Below are 17010 nucleotides of genomic sequence, written 5' to 3'. Positions count from 1 at the left end.
GACATAAGTTTTTGCTACTTAAGGCCCGTATGCCTGAAGTTACAAGAAAAGTGGATATGCTTGCAATTTTTTTTACAAAGCGGGCATAGATTAAAATGTGACCCAAAAACTGGTATAGATACAAATCCCCCCGTATAAGAAAGCAATAATTTATCATTGTTTGTCCTCTGACTTACGAACTAGAAATGTTGTCCACTCTATCATCTAGGCCCATCTACATCCTAAATATTGGGGGGGGGGGGATTAAAAACTCGCATGATTAACAACTGGTAATTGGAAAATAGCCACATTTTCAAAATTAATTAAAATTTAATCACTTTTTCATGTAAAAATAAATCTGAACAAAAACACCCTCAAAAATCCGGAAAAATTCGAGTATAATATACTGTAGTTCGAATTTTTTACATATGAGATTCCGGCATAATGTGCTAGAATTTCATAATGTGCTGGTGTTCCAATATAATATACTAGAAGTTTAAACGCACGAGCTCCATAATCCAGCATATTATGCTGGAACTTTCCGTGTTTCATCTAAAATAGTGGCTATTTTTTGATTACTATAAATGCTTAATTTTGCACTTTCATTTTCTTTCTTTTTTATGTTTATTATGTGTGTAAGTGTAGGATTTTTTTAGTTATTTATAGTTAATTAAAAGAGAATAGAAATGTGGGCTAAGTTGTGTTGTTAGCAGAGTTGGACCGAAATTAGCCCCAAAATCGGAGCCCAAAAGCACCTGGACCTGGTCTAGTAGTCCAGAGATTAAGTCTCAGCCGTTTGATCTCTCTTGATCCAATGGTCCAAAATCAATCTCCCAACTAGGTATTTAAGACTTAGAAAGGCTGAAATTTTATCCCATTTCCCCCATAATTCTTCTACCCTCCTTCCCCCTTCCCTCTCTCACGTCCCTCATCAGACTCCTCTGCCACCCCCACGACGGCGGTGCACGTCCAATCACCCCAAACTTTCACCCCCCCCCCCCAACCCCTCAATCTCAACCTCCTCTTTTTGATTCCAACCTCCAAATCCTAAAAATCCCTCCCAAAATCCACAAATCTACCCAAATTCGAAAAATCCTAGCCTCTTTTGTCCCTAAATTGATGAGGTTACATACCCCCCTTTTCACATAAAACTTGCATATACATGTATGTCTTGCTTGGTTCTATCTCTTTGTGTTAGTTTCAAGTCCAAACTCCGTCTTAGTTTTTTTCAACCCAAAGGCACTTGTTTCCTTTTGGCAAGACGTCGGAATTTATTAGTTTAGCGTCTGTCAAAAAAAAACATGCGCCTCAGGGTCAGACAACAACCACTTGGCATTGTCTCGTTGCTCGATTCGACGTTGAATGTTCGGAATTTTGGTATAAACTCGAACTCGAAACCTTTCTTCCATGTTTCTGATTTTTATTTCAGCATTGTTCTATCATATTTCTTTGTAGTGTATATTTTGCTAGCGATCGTTTGATTCTCATCTTTGTTGATTACATTAGTTTGTCTCACTAGTAACATTTTTGTGTTTTCTTTTAAGTCGTTAAGTTTGAATTATGTTTTCTGATTTTGCTTTAGTATAAACTATTGAGTTCTATTAAGCCTTCACTAGTCAATGCATGTATTTGCTTAATCTTTAAGTTCCCGTTCTCTTTGATTGATTAATAGTTCAATGTTAAGTTTTAGTTACATGTTTGTGGTATTTTAACTAAGTTCTAGTTATTTGTTTTGGCTTGAAGCAAACAAGGTTTGGTATTAATTGGCTTAAAGCTGAAGTTAGCTAAGTTGATCATGATTTAGGATACAAAGTAGCTTACTTTTTAGTATTAGAGCAGCTGAAAGTACATTTTCCTCCATATTTTTGCCACTTTAGTTGGTTTGGACTGTCCTTTCCCTTTTGGATAGCCCTTGGACAGACTTTTAGCACACTTAAGTGAGTCTTTTGGGCAGGTATTTTGGTAGCAAAAGTTAGTCCTTTTGGACAGACATTTTGTAAACTAAAAGTTGTCCAATAGGTGCTTTAGTTTCCTACTTAAGAATTCATTTTCTCACACACTTGGACAAATCTTTCACTATAAGTAAAACACATAACTTTGAGAGAACAATTCAGCAGCGGAAGCATCCTTTAGCAACTGAAAATTGTGAGCTTTGTGAGTGACTTTTAGAGTGTAAAACCATTGAGAAAATAGAGTGATCGTTTGGCTAAGTTCTGAGTTTACTAGTTACTAGTTTCATAATTCTCTGCTGGATTTTCTGGGCTGTTTTTAACACTGACTGGCTGCTATTACGTAGTTGTTTTTGCTGGCTTTGTTTGCTAAAATTCAATTCGCTCTCCACTGATATTTTCTTTTCTGCTGCCCAGGTAATTTCTTCAACTGTTGTACTACTTTTGGATCAAGAGTGAATGGAAATAAAGTGATTCGAACCATTTTAGTATATTCAGCACCTTGAAAGTATTATGTTCGTGTATGATCTGTTTTATTTTAAGTATCAAGCATATATAAGAGTTGGTGTTGAACTTTTTCTTTTAGTTAATGACATGTTTAAATACTGGTTAGGTTGTTGTTTGTTTCAAATGGGTGTAGGTTTTATTCTGATGTATTAAAGATGATATTATGTTACTTTACTCCTTTATATTTTAAGACTTGCCTTGATGATGTTCATATTGGGTTTTATGTCCAATCTTTTTAGTTTATGGTTTAAGCATTCTTGATGAGTTATTAGCCAGATATTAAGCTTGATCTTTAAGAGAGAAAGAAGAGAGTTTTATGTGTTAGTATTAATTTCGTTTGGTTTATGAGATTAGAGCTGTTTAGTTTAGTGCAAAGCTTCAACCTGATATTTTATTCTTCTTCCGTGCATGTTTAAATTCACATATTTAGTTAGATATTAGCCTTAAAGATGTATGCCAAAAAAGAGATACTGATGAAGTAGAAGGTGATTTAGCAATGAAAAGAGTTTGGTTACCTTAGGCTATGGAAATAATAACTACCTTCTCGATTAGTCCATTGTAGTATCTGTTGGTTTAATTGTTCGCTATGAAATTGAGCTTGAATATTTAGTGCTCTTTCTACCGTTTGTTTTCCCAACAAGTTGTGTTAATTTTTGGGTTTAAATTAAGCCATTCTAGAAGACATGAATATGTTGCAAGGATTATTTTTTTAATGAAAGAGAATGTGGTTTAAGGTTTGGTAATGATAAGTGGGCCTTTAACCACCAAGCTAACAAATTGAAAAATGGGTCAAATAAGAGTAATATCAGTAGGCCCGATGCTAACTAAGCTAGTTGACCCATTCCTTTTCTTCTTAAAAATTAATTAGCTGGCCCATTTTCTTATAATAAATTTCAGCAGTCCAATAGCTCTAAAATCCATAAGTTGGTCTATTTTTCCTTTAACGAGAAGTTGGCCCATTTCTTTAAGATAGATAGAGGTGGTCCAACATCTTATTTGCATAATTTTTTCCAACAATAAGGCTAGAAAATAATAATAATAATAATAATAATAATAATAATAATAATAATAATAATAATAATAATCAGACTTTTGTTACTAATTAATTAACTCATTTCCTTCTAATTAATTAATTTAAACGCTAGGCAATTAGCAGGCGTGCTTTAACTTTTTTATTCACGGACTCGCTTGTGTAGCGTAATATTTAACACTTAATAAATTAATTCAATAATTTTAATAGCTTAATTAATTTTCAATTTAATTAATCTTTCGCTATAATCGCGGATTCGCTTGCGTAGTGCGATAGTGGTATTTAATAAATTCCTAAACTAATTTTCTCAAACACAAATGTAGTAATTTCTCAAAAATATTACAAATAATTGATTGTCATGATTTCGGATTCTCTTGCGAGGAGCAATTATAATAAGTTAATTAATTTTATTTTCGATCACGCATTCACTTGCGTAGCGTGGTCATGACAACGTAATATTCTCCAAGTCATTCTTCAATATTTCTAATAATCAAAGCAATAAAAAGGACATGGGTAATGCATGAAAATCAATAAAATACATTTTTATCCAAAAATAATATAAGTCAAATGTAGTCAATAAAGAGACCGTGCTAGAACCACGGGACTCGGAGAATGCCTGACACCTTCTCCCCGGTCAACAGAATTCCTTACATGGACTTTGTTATCGCAGACCAATAATAATAGAGTCAAGCCTTCCTTTGACTAGGGATTCAAATAAAAGGTGACTTGGAATACCAAAAAAATCAATTCCAAGTGGCGACTTTGAACAACAAAATAATCTCTATTTCAAATTGTCACTTTAATTGAAAAAACTCTTTGACCCACAACAAATCCATAACACATATCTTTTTGGGGTAAAAAAGGGGGGGTGACAGCTCTGACGACTCTGCTGGGGAACTCAACCAGAATTAAAGCTTGTACATGTTAACTTTTATTTGGTTTTATTAATTTTGTATATATTGTGATTTATTTGTGCCTAATGTGCTACTTTTTCGCTTTTTACCGCTTTGATATTGTTGAACTGTACATATAAATTATCTTCTCACGCACCCCTCTGAGTCTTCTTGAAATTAAATTGGTCATTTGCATGACATAGCCTGCTTTCTTTGAGATAGTTGAGGTGTTTGTCACCCGGTGAAGGATTTTAGTCACACGCATTTTAGGCGGGGAGCATCACTAGCTAAGCCGGAAAGCAATGCTACCGGTACGCTGACTCTCCTTGGCTCGAGTTGTCCGCTCGAGTAAGCCAGTCTAGATTCCTTCTCCACCAGGATTTAAACCTAGAAGAACAAATCTCATGCCGGATATCCCTAGTAGATTCGCTTTATTTTGCATCATGTGCATTTGACTTAGCAACGCTCGGCACAGGAGTCGGGTTCTGTTTTAGGATAGGTACCTTGTTGAGACCAATATGTTCATGTTACATATTATCTATTACATTAATCGGGAGGCTTTCATGTTGACCAGCTTTAGGATAAATCGGTTAAATGAACAAGAGAGAAATTCTACGATTTTTGTACAAATGTCTGTTAAAAAATTTTTAAAAAAACATAAGGGGACGATGTGGTCTAGTGTTATGATTTTAAGGATTAATTTTCATAAAAATCAAAAGAGAAAATAGTCGGTTTTTATCGAACTACAGGGGTTTGATTCTCACTATCCGGTGAAATACGTAGGCAATCTCAATCGGGTTCGGCCCACAATTTCAAAAAAATAAAAAGCATAAAAATTATGCATATGCATAAAAATTTTGGAAAAAATAAAAATAAAATTAACTATTTTTGGTCACCTTTTACTGTTTTTCCCTCGTATCCGGCCGTTTTGCCAAGACATCCTTAAAATCTTCCTCGGAACTCGGAAGTGCTGAAGGGTCATTTTTTGTAAGATAGCTACTTTGTCCATCTTTGTTCAACTTTTACCATTTTGCCCTCATGTCCGATCATTTTTGTCGAGACAGCTTTAAACCTTCTATGAAAGTATCGAAAGGCTGTTTTCACAAATTAGTCATCTTATCTGATTTTGTCTGACCGTTTTTTCGAGACAACCTTAAACCTTCCACGCAAGTACTCAAGGGCTATTTTTATTAAAATGGCTATTTTATCTAATTTTGTCTGGTCATATTTGCCGAGACATCCTTTGAACCTCTCTCAGGAGTATCGAAGGGCCGTTTTCATAAAAGTAGCCTTTTTTATTTATTTTGTCTACTTTTTATCATTTTGTCCCTGTGTTTGGCCATTTTTGCCGAGACATCCTTTAAGCTGGAAGTATCAAATGGTCATTTTCGTAATAATAGCCATTTTCCTACTTTTATCATTTCACCTTTTGTGTCTGCTAATTTCAAATAAATAATAATGAAAAATAGATCGAGTCCTAAATTGGCATTTAAAAACAAAAAAAATAATCAGAATTTGCATATAGTTTAGGTAAGTCATGACCCCTTTTTTATCTTATTCTTAGGTTCACCATGAATTCTCCACAAAGAAGCGGTCAGAAAAGGGTAAGGGATGAGACACCTCTTATGTTCTTGATCATAGATAAGACCCCGAGTAGTCTCTGTAATTGGTGGGCTAGTTTTGCTACATGGGAACGGAATCAAGTATTTAAACACCTCAAGTTCCTCACAAATATCATGTGAATTAAGCCTAAAAGAGATTTAATCGAGGCCCTAGTGGGGTTTTGGGACCCCGTGAACAATTTCTTCAGGTTCAAAGATTGTGAAATGATGCCTACATTGTAAGAATTAGGTGGGTTTACCGGATTGGGGAGAGACCTTCATGGGAAAAATCCTGCGGCTCCGAGAAAAGTTGGTGTGAACAACTTTTTGAAGAAGTTATGCCTCCGTCGAATTCCAATGGTTTGCTTGAACGAAGGTTGGTTCCGTTGGAATATCTCTATGACAGATTTGGGGACGAGAAAGGGTTTGAGAACTGCTCGGGCACATAATTCGTCAACCAATTGAGTTATGATACCTGGAGGGAGTTGAGAATCTTCGCATTCATGATATCATTTCTGGGGATCATGGTCTTTCTAGTGCGTGGTAGGCGCATCAGAATTCGATTGGCTGCGGTAGTCTCATTTTTGCAAAGTAGCGAGGATCATACAATTCTTACCATGATTCTGGGAGATATTTTTTGAGCTTTGACCCACTGCCAAGAGGGTAAAGATTACTTCGAGGTATGCAACATTCTGCTGTAGATGTGGTTCATAGAGCACCTTTATCATCATCTAATAGTAGTAAAATTCAATGACAATTGGCTGAATTACATTGGATGTCACCCAGACAGGGCCGCAAGTTGTAATATTCCAAAGGGGGTGAGGGCCTGGCGGACATTACTTGGTTCATTGAGTGCTGATAGAATCACTTGGAACTATTATTGGTTACCTTCTGCTAGGGTCATGCAAATGTCGACGTATCGCCCGTTCTTTATACTCATGGGTTTCAGAGGTTTCCAACCCTACGCACCCCTACGTGTCATGCACCAGCTAGGGAGAGAGCAAAAGAGGCCCCCGATTGAGGATATGCGACCATTCGTGTGGGAATTCAAGGGAGAGGAACTTCCAAAGGAGTCATATGAACAAAAGGTTTGGTTCAGTGGTCGATTTTCCAACTTGGACGAGATGGTAGTTGATCGTGAACATGGAGAGGTAAGCCTCGCATACATTGAATTGTTTCACAACCAAGCTATCCCGGAGCAAAGGCCAGAAAGATCTATACAGAATGCATTTGATTGGGAGGAGGAGATCGATGCCAGAGTTAGAGAAATTGGAAGGGAAGTGGCACAAGAGTACCAATCCAGTATTGACATTTTACAAGAAGATAAAGCCATTCTGGAGACCGCCATGGATATACAATATGCTGATTTCGAGCGGGAAAAGGTTCACTGGGCACAAGAGAGGCGAGCACTCAAAGCTCAAATTAGACGGAAAAAAGTGATCACTACCGCTCAACAATAAGAAGAAAAAGAAGCCCAGTTCAAGGTGGTTTGTGATCATGAGCGCAGAGGTTTTGCTCCATTAATCCAAGGTATGAGGAATCATATAGGGGGAGTTGAGTCAAGCAAAGAGCGTCAGATCATGGAGTTTGAAATAGAAAGATATCACTACCAAAGTATGATCAATCGATTGGAGGGGGAGTCACTAGAAATTCGGCGCTAGAGAGATATGGCCTTGGAGCGCGAGCATGATGTGCTGGATCTAGCTGAGACTCGTGGTTAGTGAAATCAAGAGTTGCATTTGGCTCAGGAACACATTAAGGGAAAGATCCTCGAGGTAGCCACATATACCTCTCGAGCATGCAGGAGTTTCTAGGGAATGACGCCTGAGTGGTTTGCAGAAGTATTATCGAACGTCACCCGTCACATATTTACAGACTTAGAGAGGATATACCGCGATGTTAGGGTTAACCGTAGGAATAAGTTCCTTGACTACAGTGATGCCGTTGGATTCTCCCGCAAAGATCAGAGTTTTCTTTCACTTGGCAGTCCATTTTGATTGTTCATTTGTTGCCATTGAGCCTTTAAGAGTCTTTTGGTGTGTTGAGTCTTGTTGTTTTGATTTTTATCTTAAAAAGTCCAAACCATTGTTCGAGTCTGGTCTTGTTTAGATGTTCGTCTTTATGTAATTTTTGTTTTTGGGTCTTGTATACAAAATTGAAAATTAATTAAAAAGATTTTGTTTTAGAAAAATTCGAAAATGAACCAAAAAGATTTTTGTTTTTGTAAACATAAGTAATAAAAAAATTGGTCATGTTCCTGAACTACGTAATGATCTGATTCATGCGGCGACATGATACGTAGACAACCCCCAAAAGGTTTGATCAAATATTTTTCAATGACTCTAAAATGAGGGATCAAAATGAGGCGAGTGAAAGGAAAAACAAGGAAAAAAGGAGAAGGAAATAGGAGCGTCAATAAGCAGCAACCTTATAAGCCGAAATAAAACATGAAGCCTTCCAAAGGCACGGTAGAAATGGTGATAATGTTAGGAGCATGGCACATTACATGTGATTCATATCTGTAAAATGCTTAACCCTAACACGTTTGTTGTCTCTTATATAGTAAGCTTAAGGTGGTTGGTTTGTGGTGAAACTGGCAACACATCATTACTTTACCAGATCTAAGGGAAAGGTAGCAATGGCTAATAATGATGAAATTAGGGGTGTTCAAAATCGAACCGAAATCGAAAACCGAACCGAAACTGAAGCTTAATGTCTTATTGGTATCGGGTTAACGGTTTAACGGACAGGGAACAGATTGATTTTTTTTTATTAACGGCTTATCGGTTTGGGGGCAGATTATTCAATTTTCTTAACGGATAATCCGTTAACCCGTTAAGAGTATATATATATATATATATATATATATATATATATATATATATATATATATATATATATATATATATTTTTTTTTTTCCAGAAAGATTACCATCTTCTAGAATCATTCATATTTTGTTACAAAACCTTAACTTTAAAAAGTTTTCTATATAGCCAAAGCAAAGCCAGGAGACACTGCAACTTCTAACTAGTTTCATGTCAACTTTTCTTAGCAAAATCCGAAAGAGTAGCAGCAGAAAGGACACAAGCCAGTTACAACAAAATTTACAGAGCAACAATAGCTTCAACCACAACCAGCAGTGACAACTCTCAGGTTAATACTGCTAATATCAACCATTACCATAAGCTAAGCATCATAGTTGAAAATACAATTCATCTGTTACAAAAAGGCATTTATAATGTTTGTCATCATTATAAGGCACTGAAGAATGTCACCATTTCAATCAACTGAAACTAAACCGATAACCGCCCGATAATAGCTAAACTGATACCAATGCGCCCGATATCTTATTGGGTGACTAGCGAATTAATACATTTAAAAACCGATAACCGATAAGCCAAACTGTTAAGAGTAAATAACCGCCTGATCCGCCCGTTAAGCAGCCCTAGATGAAATCGAGCTGGTCAGTGACGACCCCTAGGGTCAGCCAGTTGAGCAAGAGTCGAAGGAAGTAAGAAGATTGAAACAACAACTGTCTGATGTGTATCAGGCTTGGGTCTCCGGTCAGCCTCCGCCTCAGGGTCCCTCAGAAGGAACTTCCAACATACCTCTTGCTACTCAACCATCGCTCCATGTAATGAGCGATCATATTCTACCACAGGGTATGTGCCAAACTACAGCTTCCATGCCGCCCCTGGTACCTTTAATGTGCGACTTCCAGCCTCACCGGTCAAGAACACCCCTTTTGTCGTGTCTGGCACGCCAGTATATATAGTCCCGCCACCACCTCCTATGATGAGGTCAAATAATGAGCCACCATCTAATGCTTACGATGGCCAATACTACTCTCCAAATATGGCTTTCAAGGTCTCGGCTCCATACAATCAGACTCCTCAGCACGAGTCACCAGTGGGAAATGAAAAGTCTGCCAAGACGGGTGAGCCAGATGAGATGGCCAGGAATATAAAAAGTCTTGAACAAAACATAAAGAACATACAAGGACTAGGTAGTCACAAAAGTATTTTGTTCAGTGATCTATGCATGTTACCTCACATCCACTTCCACCAAGGTTCAAGACCCCAAAATTTGAAAAGTATGATGGACACGGCGACCCTATCACCCACTTGAAAAGGTACTGCAACCAACTGATGGGTGCGGGTAGAAAAGAAGAGTGTGTATTGTGTCAGACATGTGATGAAATAGTTGATCATTTATTCAGAGAATGTGAATTTGCACAAAGAGTATGGTCCAAGTTGATTATGTGGGCATAGAGGAAAGATCAGACTGTTGTTGGATGGGATCAGTATACTCACAATATCATTGCTAGAGTTAAAGGCAAGTCACAAGCTGCACAAATTTTTAAACTTTTATATTTTGAATTTGTACATGGCATATAGATAGAAATGAATCTTAGAGTTTTTGAGAAACAAAGAAAAAGCTGGGAGAGCATAGCAAGGGAGATTGCAATAGTTTGTAGTGTTAGAGCTTTCCCTGGAATTTAGAATGTTGTTCATAGACTTAAATTCTAGATTAGCTATGTGTTAGTTCTGGTTTTTTGTTTGAGATAACAGGTTGTGTGTAGCCTTGTTATGGATCATGTAAATATTTACTTAGTGATTAATACAAAAATTTAGTTACAAAAAAAAATTGATGATGGCTTATTTTGGGGAAAGTCTTGTGAGGGTAGCCTCTGAATGGTTCATTGACCAAGATATCTCTCACTAGCATGTCTGGGACGACATGGCCTATGCCTTCATCAAATAATTCTAGTACAATATTGATATTGCACCAGATCATAATTTTCTGTCCAATATGAAGAAAAAGCCGACTGAAAGCTTTAGGGAGTATGCCATCAAGTGGAGGGAGCAAGCGGCTAGAGTTAAGCCACCCATGGATAACCACGAGTTGTTCACCATTTTTTTGGAGGCTCAAGAGCCTAATTACTTTCAGAACATGATGTCCGCGATGGGTAGACATTTTGCATAAGCAATCAAAATAGGGGAGATGGTCGAAAATGGCCTCAAGACTGGCAGAATTGTAAGTCGGGTTGCTTTCAAAGCTAGCACCCAAGCAATCCAAAATGGGTCGGGAAGTTTGGCAAATAAAAAGAAGAGAGATGAAGGGTCCATGATGACTTCGGGATCCATGGAAGTTCAAAGAGGGGCATCGCACCCTTATATGCAAGTTCAACAGGGGCAATTCAGCTACCCTCAACATTATTACCCCCCGCCAACTCCTCAATACTATGTGGGCCCACCACAGTATATAGTGTTTAATGCCCAGTCTTATGCTCGTCCGCCCAATAAACAAGTACGGGCGCCAGATCTAAGGATCCTTTGACCTCAGTAACAAATGTTTTGGGCACCCTACAATGCTCGTCCCAGGCAGGATTATGGTCGAGAGCAGAGGCCGGTAGAAAATTTCACTCCACTGGCTGAATCATACTCTATTCTGTTCCAAAAGTTGAAGCAGGTGGACGTGATTGGACCCATCGCTCCCTACCATATGCATCCCGATTCACATGGATTTCAAGAAAATACTAGATGTGAATATCAATCAGGTGCTTGGGACATAGCACTGACGACTGTTGGACTTTGAAAAGAGCCATAGAAAGACTCATATCTGAAAAGTTGATTGTGGTGACAAATGGCGAGGACCCTCCTAATGTGACAAACAACCCATTGCCAGCACACAATGATGTTTATTTTGTGAGAATGATTGGTCGAGATCAAGAATACAAGCCTGTTGGCCGAGCAGAAATGACGATGGGAATGATTCAAGAAAGAACAAGACTGGAAGTAAGTCCAAGCCAAGATGTGCCGTTGATTGTGAAAGGCGTCTAGAGCTCAGAGAAGGAAACTTTATTTGTTAACAAAATTTCGAGGTTGGGAGTCGGTTCTAGTGTTCCAAGCCCAAAGTTGTATGTCCTGGGAGGCCACCCCGTTATGAGGCAGAATCAAGGTGGTACAAAAGGTATAACATAGCTGATCATAATCAAACACGCCGTGCAACCATGTGTGACAAACACGAAAACCATTCCTTGGAACTACAACAAAACTGTAGTAACCTACAAAGGCAAGGAAATCATAGAATAAGTGGGGGAGACTGGGGGCTTGACTCAATCGGGGAGGTATTACTCTCCAGAAGAGTTGAGGAAGGCCAAGAAAATCAAATAAGGCCAAATGCCAATAAAGAAACCAGTCACTGAAAAAAAGGCGGGAGAGTTTTTGAAAAAGATGAAAGTTCAGGATTACTCAATCATTGATCAGTTAAGAAAGACTTATGCTAAAATCTCTCTGCTATCTCTGCTCATACATTCAGAAGAGCATGTCCGTGTACTAATCAAGATCCTGAATGAGGTACATGTCTCAGAGAACACCACAGTGAATCAGTTAGAGAAGATGACCAACAATTGTTTTGAGGTGAATAAAATCTCCTTTACCAATGATGAACTCCCTGAGGAGGGAGCCGGGCACAATAGGGATTTACACTTAACTGTCAAATGTGAGGGGCATTACGCAAAGCGAGTCATGGTTGATGGAGGCTCGAGCGTAAATGTATGCCCTCTCTCCACCTTGCAAAGCATGAAGATCAATACAGACAGAATCTGAACAAGCAATGTCTGTATCCGGTCTTTTGATGGATCAGTGAGAGACACCATTGGGGAGATCAGCCTCACCATGACAATTGAGCCGGTTGATTTTGAAATTATCTTCCAAGTAGTGTACATGGAAACTTCTTATAACTTTCTTCTTGGAAGGCCATGGATCCATACGGCTCGAGTTGTGCCATCCACCTTGCATCAGATGCTCAAGTTCGAATATGACAGGTAAGAAATTATTGTTCATAGAGAATACGAGTCATCCATTTATAAAGACCCGTTAATCCCGTGTATTGAGGCCAAGGACGGGTGCGAGTCCATTGTCTATCAGGCTTTCGAAGTGGTTGTTATGGACCATGTTGAGTAATAAAAGCTTATTCTGCATCATCGTCTTTCTGCCACATCTATAATAATGGCTGCACTTATGCTGAGACGGGGTTATGAGCCAGGAAAAGGCCTGGGGGCATTATTGCAAGGAATTTCGAAAACCATCTCTCCCTTTAGCAACAAAGGTACTTTTGGCTTAGGCTTCAGGCCAACACAAGCAGATGAAGACAAAGCCAAGCACCGCAAAAAGCATGGGTAGGTCTTGCAGCAACCCATCCCTCACATTTTCTACACTTTTGTCAAGCCACGACTCCAAGAGGGTAAAAATTCCTCAGCACATGAAAACATCGATGAAATGTTCTATGGCCACAACCAGATATTTTCTGAAGTGAATATGATCCAAGTTGGTGAAGGCACTAGTCGTTCCGATATGCAACTAATTGGCTCAGACACCATGCTCAACAACTGGGAAGCAACTCCTCTCCCCACAAGGAAAGAGTCTTGGTAGTTTGCTTTTGTAGCTTCTTTTTTGTATTTTGGGTTACTTTCAGGGTTGTAATTCAAACATCTCAGTATGATTGTTTTGTTGTGATGTTAACACTTCTATCCTTTAAAATTCAATGAAATGCAGTTCAGTTTTGTATTAAGTTTGTATCTTTTTCTTTTCCTAATTTCTGTCATTTTGTTTCCATTTCAGTTTTGTTAATACCAGCTTTAATAACATGACATGCATGCAGAATTCATGCGACAGATCTTACAAAGCTATCTAATTTTGAAATAATGCATCAAGAGGTTGAATATAATGAAGATGAAGTTGTTGAGGAAATAAAAAGAGAGTTGGAACAATTTGAAAACAAGCCTAAGCCCAACCTCAATGAAATTGAGCCAATTAATGTCGGAAGTCATGAAGAAGTTAGACAAACAAAGATAAGCATTCACACTGAACAAAAACCAGATATGCCTTAATTCAACTTTTATTTGAATACAGAGATGTGTTTGTTTGGTCTTATGATGATATGCCAGGTTTAAGTGCTGACCTAATGACTTATAAGTTTCTCACATATCCTGATTTTCCACCAGTACAATAAAAGCAACGAAAATTTAAAATGGATATGAGTGACAAAATCAAAGAGGAAATAATGAAGCAACTGAGCGCCAATGTGGTCAGAGCTGTCTAATACACCACCTGGGTGGCAAATGTTTTTCTTGTGCCAAAGAAGGATGGAAAACTAGAGTCTGTGTTGACTACAGGGACCTGAACAAAGTAAGTCCAAAGGATAATTTTCCTTTACCAAACATCCACATTCTTTTAGATAATTGCGCAAATCATGAGATACAATTGTTCGTGGATTGCTATGCTGAGTACCACCAGATTCTAATGGATAAGAATGATGCAGAAAAGATTGCTTTTACCACTCCATGGGGTACTTATTGTTACAAGGTCATGCCATTCGGTTTGAAGAATGCATGGGCAACTTACATGAGGGCCATGACTATCATTTTCCACGACATGATGCACAAAGAGATCGAAGTATATGTCGATGATGTCATCATAAAATCAAAGACATAGGATGATCACGTGCGCGATTTGAAAAAGTTCTTCGAACGTCTTCGAATGTATGACCTTAAGCTCAATCTAGCCAAGTATGCATTTGGGGTTCCATATGGGAAACTTCTCAGTTTTATAGTCAGCCGGAGAGGCATCGAATTGGATCCATCTAAGATAAAGTCCATTCGAGATCTGCCACCCCCGAAGAATAAAACTGAAGTCATGAGTTTGCTCGGTAGGTTGAACTACGTCAGTAGGTTCATTGCTCAGCTCACAACCACATGCGAGCCCATCTTTAAGTTGCTGAAAAAGGATGTTACCTGGTCCCACCTGAACCTGGTAGGCCTTTGTTTTTATATCTATCGGTGATAAATAACTTATTTAGATGCGTTTTGGGGCAACATGATGCGACATGCAAAAAGGAACATACAATCTATTATTTAAGTAAGAAGTTCACCAATTATGTGGTTAAGTACACCCTTTCAGAAAGGACATGTTGTGCCTTGACTGGGGTCGCTCAGAAGCTGAGGCATTATTTTTTGGCCTAAACTACTTACCTCGTATCTAGAATAGATCCTTTGACGTACATATTCCAAAAGCCAATGCCCATTGATAGGCTTGCAAAATGGCAAATCCTGCTCATAGAGTTCGACATCGTCTATGTAACTCGTACCGCAATGAAAGCACAAGCATTGGCAGAGAATCCAGTTGATGATGATTACAATCCACTAAGCACATACTTCCCAGATAAAGAGGTCAACTCAATAGAGAAAGTAGTTCAGGACGATAGCCATGTATGGAAAATATATTTTGATGGGGCTGTCAATATCAAAGGAGTTGGGATCGGGGCAATCCTCATCTCACCTATTGGACAGCATTACCCTGCAATGGCCCGACTTCGTTTCTTCTGTACCAATAATACGGATAATATGAGGCTTGTATCATGGATCTGAAAATGGCCCTCGATCTGGATGTGCATGAACTATGGGTTATAGGAGATTTCAACTTGCTTATCTAGTAAGCCCAAGGCGAATGGGAGACTCGAGACATCAAGCTTATTCCATACAGACAATGTGTGTATGATCTGAGAAAAAGATTCAAATCCATCGAGTTCAGGTACATTATCAGGTTTCTCAACGAGCTAGACGATGCCTTGGATACTTTAGCCTCGATGCTCCTTTATCCAGGCAAAACCCATATTGATCCACTAGAAATCCAAGTTTTTAATTAACACGGTTACTGTAATACAATTGAGACATAACTAGATGGTGAACCATGGTATAATGACATAAAACGATTCCTGAAACAAAGGAATACCCAAAGCATGCAAAGGGAGATCAAAAAAGAACTATAAGGCAGCTCGATGTTGGTTTCTTCCTAAATGGGCAAATTTTGAACAAAAGGACCCCAGACTTGAATCTATTGAGATGCATAGATTCCACATAAGCTGAGCGGATCATGAGTGAAGTGCATTCGGGGGTATGTGGGCCTCACATGAATGGATACATTTTGGCGAAGAAGATTCTACGTGCAGGGTATTATTGGCTTACTATGGAGCAAGATTGCTTTAATTTTGTTTGCAAGTGTCACCAATGCCAGATTCATGGCTACCTGATTCACTCGCCTCCATCGGAGTTGCATCCCATATCCTCTCCTTGGCCTTTCGTTGCTTGGGGAATGGATGTTATTGGGCCAATCGAGCCAAAGGCTTCAAATGGGCATAGATTCATTTTGGTTTCCATTGATTACTTCACCAAATAGGTGGAGGCAGTTACTTTCAAAGAAGTCACCAAGAAAGCAGTAGTAGACTTTGTTCATTCCAATATCATATGTCGTTTTGGTATCCCAAAGACAATTATCACTAACAATGCAGCTAATCTAAATAGTCATCTGATGAAGGAGGTATGCGAGCAGTTTAAAATTATGCATCACCATTCTACGCATTACCGACCAAAAGCCAACAGAGTCGTTGAAGCGGCAAACAAGAACATCAAGAAGATTCTCAGGAAGATGATCCAAGGGTCCACACAATGGCATAAAAAGTTGGCTTTTGCTCTTTTGGGATACCGCACGACTGCTCGCATATCTGTTGGTGCAACTCCTTATTTACTAATATATGGAACGTAAGCTGTAATACCGGTTGAAGTCGAAATTCCTTCTCTCCGGATCATTGTGGAATCGGAGATTGAAGATACAGAATGGGTAAATATCTGTTTGGAACAGCTGATGCTGAACAATTTGGGGCAACATCGGAAATCCAAGGTCTCCATTAAACAATATAGAGTATCCGAGCATCTCGGTACCACACTAACAGAATCGGTTCTTCGACAGCAGTGGCCATGAATTCAAACTACTCGGGGGATCAAGGCCACAAACCGATCACCACTTTGAAAACTCACAATATTTCCTTGTTTGAAGCAGGAGCAAAGTGGTGTAAAATGGCGATTCTCAAAGGACGAATGTCACCAAAGATAAGTTCCTCAAAATCTCCATTTTCTTTTATTTTCAGCATTCATCACTAATGTTCATACCTCCCATTTTCGTAGCTTAACTCAGACAGAACCTTTTCGCCT

General features: G+C 38.6%; 1 long non-coding RNA gene across 1 annotated transcript; it reads left to right on the top strand.

Annotated features, from left to right (window-relative positions):
- The first annotated feature begins 718 nt into the window (after positions 1-718).
- On the top strand, positions 719-2665 carry LOC142178587 (uncharacterized). Its single transcript, XR_012706856.1, has 2 exons — positions 719-1356; positions 2346-2665. It is a non-coding gene; the product is annotated as an uncharacterized LOC142178587 (long non-coding RNA).
- The last annotated feature ends 14345 nt before the right edge of the window (positions 2666-17010 follow it).

The sequence above is a fragment of the Nicotiana tabacum genome, chromosome 24 (assembly GCF_000715075.1).
Source record: "Nicotiana tabacum cultivar K326 chromosome 24, ASM71507v2, whole genome shotgun sequence".
Classification (NCBI taxonomy): Eukaryota; Viridiplantae; Streptophyta; class Magnoliopsida; order Solanales; family Solanaceae; genus Nicotiana; species Nicotiana tabacum.
This window is presented reverse-complemented; position numbering and strand designations above follow the sequence as displayed.